Genomic DNA, 12,095 nt, shown 5'->3' with positions numbered 1-12,095 from the left:
TTCCATGTATGGTAGTTGTGAGCTATGAGAAGTTCAATAGAATATGTGTTTTTGGCCATGTTTTGAGTGGATTAAATGAAGAAATTCTAGTTTTCTAAGGAAAATGATACAAAGAAAGAAATAAATCCTCATACAATTTAACAAAACCAAACTCTAGAAGTTATTTTATAGTCAAAATTTGGAAAAAGGAAAAAAAAAACTTCAAACTTTATCTTGTGTACCTAATTAATTTTCTAGAAAAGTTAATAGAAGATCTAAATAGTATACAAGAAGAGACTTATAATGATCATTTGAGTTTTATTTTGTAAAAAAAGTGTAAAATTGAGAAATACGCACCCCCAAAGTGCAAAAAACTCATCTAACTTTAAGTACATAAAAAAGTGACCAAACTAACAAATCTTTCAACAATATCTTGTTTGCAAAAATCTAAGCTAAAACACCTAAGATATGATCACTTGAATGAATGATAGTCTAAATATATCGTCCATGAAGTTTCAAATCCTCAAGGGCCAAAGATATGGGTCCCTTGGTAATGTGGATGACCAAGGGACTGGCAATTAGGTCCTTGGCTTGGCTCCTAGTCACCATTGTGATTGTTATAGGGGCTGGTGGGCCCAAAAGTGACCCCCAATGGCTCTTTGGACAAATTTGGGTAATAATTCACTCAATTGGAAAGTTAGTTGTTTAATGATGTGGTAGTAACCGCCTAGTGGAATCTTGGTGGACACTAGGTAGTTCTTTCTTTAAAGAAAACATCCCTTTTTAAAAAGAAATTTCCAATTTTCATTTTTATTTTATTTTCTATCTGATAAAATTTGCCCTGGGTCCTATGGCCTTCAAGAAATTTTCTTTGGCTCATAGGTTGACTGTGATAAAATGGACAAGTTTTTATATGAAAATAACATGGTTTTTGAAGTACTACAAACTCAATGGTGAGGTTTGTTTGAGCCTAAAGAGCACAAAAAAATGTTAGCCTAGATTCAACAAAAATGTTTTGAAAACCTTGATCTACCCAATTAAACCCTCATAAGTTTGAATTGTTCAAAAACTAGAACAAGTTATAGTAGGTCTATGCTCTAATACTATGTAGGAATTTTCAAACCAACTTTGAAGAATCAAGATCACCTACTTGCAAAGAAAATCTATTATAGGGAAGAATGAACTAAAAAAGAAAGAGTTTGAGCTCATAAAGTATTGGAGATGTTATATTATCAAAGGGTAGAATTACAAAATATACAATGGATCAATCTTTATAAAAGGAGATCATGCAACCTAAAAGGAACCCCAATAAGAAAACATTTAATAAAACTAAATAATTTTAAATGTTGAAAATTCATAAAAGTGAAACCTTAAGAAGGAGTAAAGATAATAAACATGATTAAGTTAAAACTTTACTCTAATAGTACATGTATAGACATGTTCAAGGATGTCTATAATTGATTAGTATTAAGTTAAAGATTATTATTTACAATAATATTTGAGAGAGTTACATGTGATTTACTTGTGACTAAAATTTTGGTGTTCAAGAAGAAACAAATTGATACTATCTAGATTGGTGAGTATCAATATGAAAAATTTACATGATAGAAAGGTTATAGCATATTTAGGACTTAGGCTTAAATATTTGACATGACTAGTTTGTGGCTATGAGAATTGCCAAACATGTTTCTTGAGTGGAAGAGTCGTAGCATAAATGAAGAGCAATTTTCATGGCTGATTTGGACTTGTAATGTGTTGTGATGGATAATGGAATGTTCTTGGATGCTTTTTCATATTCAAGGATATTTTATGGATTTTTTCTTTGTTTTAGCCAATGTTCAATGGATTACTTTGTGATTTGATTTCTAATTAATACATATTTAAGATTTAGGTCTTTAGTAGTGTTAGTATATAGATTTTTCATTCAAGAAGAAATATAATCAATGGCTCAAAATTCTCGATTGAAGGCATAAATACTAGAAATAGTTGGATGAATTATCATTGATTCATAACCCTCCTCTAAATTGTGAGGTTCAACTCCCTCATAAAAAGATTTACAATTAATCAAATATAGGGTTATGTCTTTTACTAGAAGAAACAAAGGCTTTCTAACATTCACCCATCATTATGAGATGAATGCAACTATAAGATTTATAAAGTGGAAAATGAGACGAAAACAAGAAAATAGCCATAAGATTATCTAACAAGTCTCTCACATTACAAAGAAAATAAGAGATTAAACACCCTATTCCATGGACATACATATATAAACCACATGATTATATACAATATGTGCTTAGTACAATGATAGAAGAGGATATTCAGAAAGGAAAAAATGACAACAACAAGATTAATCTTGATCATAATAGAAACACATAGACTATACGGTTTGTAATATAAACTTATTCTTATTTCCAAATATAACAAGATGACCATGTTGGAAATATAAGAGTAACTGAGAGGGGAGGGGTAAATCAGTTACCACTCAAATAAATCTTAGATCCCTTGGATGTCAATAAAAATCAAAACATAAACTCTGACTAAACTATATTCTATTGTTAGTCTGCAAACACACATTTACTCAATTTACACTAGTAAATGTTGTATCTCGATAAACACTAAAATAGTAGTAGTAACTTGGCAAGTGCAGATCTTAAGATAGTTTCTGTGATTAGCCTTATTTAACTTAGTTGCATACACATAAAAGAAATAACATGAAAACAAGTGACACCAAGATTTAACGTGGAAACTCAATTTGGAAAAAATCACCAATTGCAACTAGTTACTATTTTTCACTCTTCTAAAGTGAGCCCTATTAGGAGCCAAAATTGTTAAAGGTTACAAAACACACTATTAGGTGTGACCCTTTTAGAGGATTTAATCACCCTATTTGGAGTGGCCTTGTTAGAGGTCTTTAGACACTTCAATCTAGAAATGTCACCTTGTTAGAGGATTTACAAATAGTTGTTAGCCAACTCTGTTAAGAGATTTAGATTACCACTACAATGGTTAGAGAATAAAAATGAGATGACCTAATTTCGATGCAATTGAATTGCTCATTACAGATCTCAATTCTAGCTTGTATACTTGATCCTTCCTGATCAAAATGTATCTTTGCAGCTCAATAAGGATATTATGCTTATCCTTCTAATTCGCTTCCGCTAAACATCTTTGAATCTTTTGTTATGTTCCACACATTCAATCCTTAACTTGACCTTATATTTATATATTACACATTGTCAAGTTGGCTTGAATACAACTTAGAATACTTAATATTCATCTCTTCAGTCAGCTAGAACTAACAAACAAATCAATTGAACTCAATATGCCAAAATAATAAAATCCTTCGTTAACTGACCCTTCTCGGTAGACACTAACTTAGAAATGATTTTCTTGTGTTAACTAAGTGAACTTGGTTAACACTACATATTCACAAAGTTCCTTTGGTAACCGAGTGAGCTCGGTTAACACAGCTTCTACGAACTTCTCTTTGTCACCTAAGTGAACTTGGTGAACACTTTATTTTGAGCTTGGCAAACTCTAGAATGCTCGACGGACACATGAAACTATTTTCATCACCCAAGTGAGCTTGGCATACACTGACTAGCAATGATATGACATTTTGTGTAACATAAAAGACAATACACAATTAATCAATTGTTTTCAATAGACCATACAATCATTTTGAGTCTTCTATTACAAAAATGTAAAACAAAACTATTTATTTTCCCCCTTGTTACAATTAGTCCAGAAAATGAATTCTCTCCCTCTCCCTAGCAGCTACATGATTCTTAGAAAGTAGAAAAAGAACCCCCTCTACCTTGATATTCTTACCATGAATAATATTTTGATGGTATTTTTTGGTTCCTGTAACTGTTTCTTGAAAATCTTTTTGATTGCTCCTTTATATCATCTATAGCTTATCACTTGGTACAACTTTCATATTTCACCAATTATAAAGTCACATCAATAATAAAAAATATGTTTACCAAATTAAAAAAGCAGCCCATATGTATTCTCAGATAAGTGGGATAGGCTAGTGACAAAGTCCGACATCTTATGACTATAATTAATAGTTTGGTAAATGCTTCACTCTAACACTCATAACTTTTAATTTGTGATGAATTTTGAAAAATGGATTGGAGAGTATTTAGAGAACTAGATTTACCATATACATCCAAAATTTAGCTCAACCCAATAGTAGGATGAAAAGTTATGGCCCTCGCAACATGATTGTTTTTCTAATTGTAGAAAATCTGTGGTTTCTAGTCTACTTGATAGACCCTTATGTGGGTTACTATAACTTTTGATTCTAACCATATTTCACAATCCCACCATTGATTATTTAGAATTTTTTATTTTTGATAACATATCCAAAAACTATAAAGATCCAATGGTGGAGCTAAAAGATATGCCCCCCTACACTAACACCCATTTCTTTGGTTTTAGATAATCTATAGTTATAAGTTCTTGTTGTTAAAAACTTGACGATTTGAACTTGTGAACTTGAACCTGGGAATCTGAACCTTTGAACTTGAACGTGCAAACTTGAACTTTTTAACTATGATGATTTTGAACTACACTCATGGTTTTCGGATCTTGAGTCACATTTGGATTTGGAATGTGAACTTAGATCTTCACTTTTGAACCAGTGAAATTGAACTTGGTGGTTCAATGTGAGAAATTGTCAACCTGAACCTTGAGCTTTGGTAATTCTAAACTATTTAAACACTTGACTAGTTGAGCCATTTGAACTACTTGCTCCTCAAAAATTTAACCATTGCGCTGCTTGCAACTCTAAACCTGAATTTGTACCAATACTTTGAAATTTGGACCTTGAACTATGTGGTTCAAAGTTAAAGTTCAAATTATATCTTGTTGACTTGAATTTTTGAAAAATAACTCTAAACTATTTAACTAGTTGAGTTTTCAAACTACTAAACTCTTGAACATCAAACCAGAACCTGCACATTTCAAACTTGTGTGAACTAGGTGGTTCAAGGTTCAAGTTCAATATGAACTTGAGGTTGTTGGTCTATTTTGATAGGCTTGTACACAAACATTAATAACATTTACATCTAATAACATTTTGGCAATCACTCCAATGACAATCTAGGAAATTTGTCTCTCAACAACATATCTGAAATGGAGAGAAATCCAATGGTTGAATTTGGAGATATTGCCCCCCCATTAAGATTGTCATTTTGAAATTTGAACTGTGAACCTTGAACTTCTACATCTAAACCTGAACTTGAACTTTGAACTTTCTAATTCAAAGTTCAAGTTCAACATAGCCTTGGAACAATGCTTCTTCATAGATCAAACCGTATAGGGATGTTGTTGTTAGCAATGAAGACCAACTAAAAAACTATGAAAATTTATAGATTCTTCACATAGGGTTGATTTTCAAAGTTTAAAACTAAGGTGCTAAAAATATGCTTACAACTGGCTCTAACTAGGGATGTGGACCATAAGGGACATGAAGAATCCATAAAGCCTCTAGTAGGAAACTAGTGCTTAGCTATTGGGAAAATAGAGTCATGGGATAAGAGACAAGAGGAATTCCTAAGAGAGAGAGAGAGAGGGGCAACACCAAAACACCTAAGCTACTAGCAAGCAAAAACCAACCAACTACACTACACACTGCCAAAATTGCAAACAAGAGAACTATTAACAACATTTTTAGGTGAGAGGAATGTTACCATGAAAAACTAGAGCTGAGGCAAACTTACAAAAATTCATTTACTAGCTATGAGAAGAACGAGCCTCTTTGAAACAATGGGCTACTTCTGGATGAGACAGCCTGATGTGACCTCTACATAGAAAACCTTTTTCACTATGAATCCAGTTGATTGAGTACAGAAAATTATCAAGATAATATGCATGTCCAAACAAACATACCTCATCATAGACCTCTTCCTTTACCTAAGTTCTAAACATGGAGTTCTCGAGCACACCTCCAACTAGTGGCTAAAAAAGATTAGGCTCAAACATCTCCACAAAGAAAGTCATATCATCCATATGATTAGCATCTGTAAGAGCTTTCTTTATGGAAGAATTTTGAGTGTTAAGAGCATCTTTAAAAAAGGAGTATATTTCAACCATTATAGGATCAACATTGATTGGACTAGTTTCATCATATTTTGCTACAAACAAATCTGAAAACTCTTTATCCAAGGTCAATCCACTAATCAAATCAATATTTGGATTTTTACCTTTGAGATCCTCTTGCATCATTGTTGATAAGAACCCTTTAATAATATATTCTTTATACAAAGAATCACCATCCGAGCAAGTTGATGTTGATCTAAGTTGTCCCCTTTCAACATCTTCATCATTCTTCAACGTTGATTTAATTTCAGATTTTTTTCTTCCCTACAAGTTGCTAGAGTCTAAAAATCTTGTAGCCAAGCATGAATTAGTTTCACTTTCAGCATAAGAAAAATCATACAAGGGAAAAGACTTTATAGAAGGTTGATTTAGAGAACCATACTCATCTTCATTCCAAGTAGAAAAGAAAACTTCAAATTCTAATTTTACATGCATATCTTCAATCCTTGTTGTTGCTTGATTTCTATAAGACTACAACATTTCTTTTTCAATAGATAACAGTGGCCTCTTTGTGGTTTCATCTTCACAAGGGGAATCTCTCAGGGCATTTGGTGATCTTTGAGGCTGAGTTTCATCAACATAATGATGGGGACACAACCCAAGAATCAAATAGACACAACAGAAAAGGGAAAATTATATTAATTGAGAAAATAAGCTAGTACAAACAGTACAGGAAAATAAACTTCAAAACATGCCCTAAGGGCTTACTATAGCATAAATCTGGAGATAATTTCTCCTTTCAGTCCCTCCTCTCAAACTCCACTCCGAACTGCCTTTTACAATGCCAAAAATCTCATTAAATAGACCCCAGAGGGTTAAGGACTAGGAGTACATTCTAGAAAGTGCTAGTAGGCATCCACCGACCAAATAGAAGGTTCTAGAAGCTATGTTAGAAGTCGGTGCAAATCTAGAAGAATCCAGAAACGGTAACTGAACTTCCGGGAGGCATAACTTTTGAACCATAGCTCCAATTGACGAACCGTTTACATTTTCAGAAAGCTCTCGAAGTGCTCTATAGCCCTATGGACCAGCTTCGCTCATCCCCCATTTTTTGGCCCTTTTTGAGGTCATTTAATGCCCTTAACCTAACTTTGAAGCATTCTTAGGAGGTCTCCAAAATCCAAAAAATTGCAATAACTTTCACACCGTGGGGCCTTTTGACCTGATTCTTTTTCTGGAATGCTCTAAATCACAATTACATTCATCTGACCAATTCACACCTTCTAAGTCACCAAAATGATGGCCAAATTGCCTGCTCCTATTTTTTCAAGATTTTCTAGCACACTGATAGTTGAACTGTGAGAGTTGGAACCTTTATTTGACCCGAATGGGTGTCCAAAAATGAAAACACATGAAACAGAAACTAAGTCTAACTACATTTTTTTGGGTGACACAAGATTGCCCTTATACCTCTAGATGCTCCTGCATCAGACACCCAGGGTAGATTGAAAAGTGACCCTGTCACTTTATGAATGGTAGAGGAAATCCCAAATGGGAACCCTAGCTGTTGAAATCCAAGTTGAGTCCTCAATCGGTTATCCTTTCCATTTGACCAAATACTCTTCATACTGCCTGTTTCTGGTACTCCTACCCACACAATGATCTAAAATGTCTTCTATCTCCTCCTTCGTAGAAGCAGGAATTGGACATGGCTCTAACACCAGCTCCTCATCTGCACCATCATCATGATACTCTGTTAAATCTGCAATGTTGAAAATGGGAGAAATGTGAATACCATCTGGCAGCTCCACTTCATATGCATTTCCTAAGTTATGTTTCTTCAGAATTTTGCAAGGGCCAAATTTCTTCATTTTCAGCTTGTTGTAAGTACTGGCTGGAAATCTTTCTTTTCTTAAGTGCACCATGACTAGATCCCCTACTTGGAATTCCTTATGTCTTCTCCTTTGATCAGCCCTAGCTTTATAATCCTTATTCATCTTGGTAATGTGTGCTTGAACCTCCTCATGTAGACGCTTGATATGTTCAGCAAATTCTTCCACTTCAGCACTTGTCCTCTCCCCTTGCTCTATCTTCCTCAATTCTGGTGCAGTCCTTGGGCTATTCCCATATACAATTTGGAATGGTGATTTTCCAGTACTCCTATTTATAGAGTTATTGTAAGCAAACTCTGCTTGTGGTAGAATCAAATCCCATCCCTTGGGCTTATCCCCAACTAAACATCTCAGCAAATTGCCCAGACTTCTATTTACCACTTCTGTTTGGCCATCAGTCTGCGGGTGATGCGTGGAACTGAATTTTAGGTCTGTTCTCAACTTCTTCCACAATGTCCTCCAGAAATACCCCACAAATTTAGTATCTCTGTCAGAAACTATACTCCTTGGAAGACCATGTAGTCTTACCACCTCTTTGAAAAACAAGTCTGCAATATGGACAACATCATGAGTTTTGTGGCATGGAATGAAATGTGCCATTTTGGAGAACCTATCAACTACCACGAATACTGAGTCATTACCCCTTTGTGTCCTTGGCAATCCAAGAACAAAATCCATACTTATGTCCTCCCATGGCCTTGATGGAACAGGAAATGGCTGATATAGGCCAGTATTGTGACTAGACCCCTTGGCAACTTGACAAACCTGGCAACTCTATAAAAACTTCTTCACATCTTATGAAATTTGAGGCCAAAAATAATGTTCTCTAAGAATGGCAATGGTCTTATCTCGACCAAAATGTCCTGCCATCCCTCCACTGTGTTTCTCCTCAATCAAATCTTCCCTCATGGAACTCCTTGGAATGCACAATTGCCTACCCTTGAACAACATGCCATCCTGGTTCAATCTACAGCAACACGCTTTTTACAAGCTTTCCATGCTTCAGCAAAATCAAGATCCTCGGGATACAAATTTTCGAGTTCATCAAACCCAACTACTTCAACCTGCATTAATGTAAGCAACAACTGTCTCCTACTTAGTGCATCTGCAACCCTGTTAGATTTTCCACTTCTATGCTTCAACACAAATGTATAACTCTGCAAGAACTCTACCCACTTCATATGCCTCTGATTCAATTTACCTTGGCTATTTAGGTACTGTAATGCTTGATGATCAGTATACAAAACAAATTCCTTTGGCAATAAATAATGCCTCCATTTCTTTAAAGCCTGAACTATTGCATAGAATTCTTGATCATAAACAGAATACTTCTTCTTTGCATCATTCAATTTTTCACTAAAATATGCAATAGGCTTACCTTCTTGGCTTAATATAGCCCCAATAGCATTGCCACTGGCATCACAATCTACCTGGAAAACCTTTCTAAAATCTGGAAGTGCCAACACAGGCTGTTCTGTTAGCTTCTTCTTCAGCAATTCAAAACTTCTCGCAGCTGCTACAGTCCATTTGAACTCTTTTCTATCCCCTCTTATTGTATCAGTTAGGGGTGCACATATGCCACTGAAATTCTTAATAAACTTTCTGTAAAATCTAACCAGACCATGAAATGATCTTACCTTAGTAGCAAACCTTGGAGTAGGCCATTCCAAGATGGCTTTTACCTTCTCTGGATCCATTTTGAGACCTTCAGGTGATATAACAAACCCCAAATAGACTAACTGCCTTTTTGCAAAGGTACATTTGTTCAGATTAATTAATAGTTTCTCTTCCCTTAGCCTTTCAACGACAATACGAATATGCAGTAAATGGTCTTCCAAAATCTTGCTGAAAATTAAAATATCATCCAAATAGAAAATAACAAGTTTTTCCAAGAACTTCTTAAGTACCTCATTCATGAGCCATATAAAGGTGCTTGGGGTGTTCGTCAATCCAAAGGGCATGAATACCACTCATAAAGACCCTCCTTGGTCTTGAAGGCTGTTTTCCACTCATATCCTTCTTGAATACGTATCTGATGATAACCACTCTTCATATCTTTGTGAAGTACTGAGCTCCACTCAAGCAGTCCATAAGATCATCCATCATTGGCAAAGGAAATCGGTACTTGATGGTTATCCTATTTATAGCTCGAGAATATGTACACATCCTCCACTCTCCATCCTTCTTTGGTGCGAGAACTACAGGTACTGCACATGGACTCAGGCTCTCTCGAATCAAGCCCTTCCTCAACAACTTTTGAACCTGTCTATTTAGCTCCTCTATTTCAGTAGGAGTCATCCTGTGAGTAGCCTTGTTAGGCAAACCAGCTCCTGGAATCAGATCTATCTGATGACTGATTTGCCTTATTGGTGGCAATCCATCTAGAACATTATCAGAGATAATATCTCCAAACTCCCCTAGTAAATCAAAAACTTCAAGTGGTATTTCACTACTACCTTCTTTATCTTTCCTAGGAATCAAAGCATAGCACATATGCTGATGTTTCATGCCATCTAAAAACTTCCTTCCATCAACAAGACAAATCCTAGCACTGCTACATACCTTTTCACCTTCCTTTTTCATGGGCTTCAATTTGTGGCAAACTCCATCGTTTGTTAGAGAGTATGTGTTTGCATGTCTATCATGCACTGTATGTCTATCAAACTGCCATGGTCTACCCAACAATAGATGGCAAACATCCATCGAAATAACATCACAGAGAACTTCATCATGGTAACTCCCAATTTTGAATTTCACTAAACATTGTTTACTTACCAGGACCTTATGATCATCTTTTACCCAAGAAATTCGGTAGGGCTGGGGATGTTTCTCCCTCTTGAGCTTCAGCTTAAAGACCATCTCTTCTGATACCAAGTTATCAGTGCTACCACCATCAATGATCACATCACAACATTTATCCTCACACTTGCATCTGGTACGGAACAAACTCCTCCGTTGTCCTAGTTCAATCTCACCACTTAGTAGGACTCTTTCATTTACCAAGGTCTCCTCTTTCTGCATCCTCTGAATGTGATGATTGTGCATCTTCATCCACATGAGCAACCCTAGCTTGGCCCTCAGCTCTCCTATCTATCCTTCCTTGTCGTTGAGGGCATTCAAAGGCACGATGACCTTCTTCATTGCAATGGAAACAGATACCACGAAAGCCTCCTCTTCCTTGTCCATGTCCTCTACCTCTTCCTCTTTGATTTCCAAAGTCTTGATCATGGGAGCGGTTGAAACCCTCATTTCTCTGATTCTTGCTAGTACCCACATCTTCATTTTTCTTTTGGGTTTCATTGCAGCCTCCAGATGATCTACCGCTTCCCCTTCCTCCTTGACCACGCCCTCTTTGTCTTCCTTCAAACCTTTTATTTAGCTTCTCTTCAACTCGTAGGGCAAACTGGTATGCCTCTTCAATGCTGGTCATTCTTACAGGACTTAATTCCTCTGGATGCTAGGTCGCAACCCACTGATATAACGAGCAACCTTCTCCTTATTTGCTTCTGCATGCCCTGCTCTAATCAAGAGTCGATAAAATTCCTCTCTATATTCTTGGACTGATCTTCCTGCTTGCTTTAACCCATGCATCTTCTTAAACAAATCAAGCTCGTAGTCCACAAAAATGAACTGCTTCTTCAATTTGTCCACCATGCAATCCCACCTTATGACCTTCTCCTTTCCTCTTCTGTTTCTTTCCAATTGAACCTCTTGCCACTAGATTTTGGCATGGCCTTTCAGTTTGGCCTTTGCAAACTTAACCCTATCTAGGTCCCTGATATCCTCATACTCAAAGTATTCTTCCAGTTGATTGATCCAATCGATCAACTCATCTGGTTTCAGATTTCCTGAAAAGATACCCACTTCAATTGTGGGTCTTTTCCCAAACTTAGTAATGGCCCTAAAAAGCCTTTCCTCTACATGATTCAGAACTTCCCCATCAAATTCCCCTTCTGGTCCCATAACTTCTTCTTCGTTGTCATCCTCACTATCGTCACCAGTGACAACATTTGCTCCTCTACGGAGCTCCTCTTGCAATACTTGTACCTGCCTTTGGATGGCTCTAACCTCATCAGGATTAATAGCTCTGGCCCTTCTGCCACACTCTCTTCGTGGAGGCATCTTCTAACTCGAACCCACAACCACACAGTCCTGGTGCAAACTGCTTCACAG

General features: G+C 36.1%; 1 protein-coding gene across 4 annotated transcripts in view; it reads right to left on the bottom strand.

The window, feature by feature from the left end:
* The window catches only part of LOC149556995 (putative serine/threonine-protein kinase At1g09600), a 289,816-nt gene that overhangs the window by 185,533 nt on the left and 92,188 nt on the right, over positions 1–12,095 (bottom strand). The window lies entirely within an intron of this gene.

The sequence above is a fragment of the Cupressus sempervirens genome, chromosome 5 (genome assembly GCF_028749045.1).
Source record: "Cupressus sempervirens isolate cs-2001-9-10 chromosome 5, ASM2874904v1, whole genome shotgun sequence".
Classification (NCBI taxonomy): Eukaryota; Viridiplantae; Streptophyta; class Pinopsida; order Cupressales; family Cupressaceae; genus Cupressus; species Cupressus sempervirens.
The sequence above is the reverse complement of the archived record's forward strand: the minus strand, read 5'-3'. Positions and strand labels throughout refer to the sequence as shown.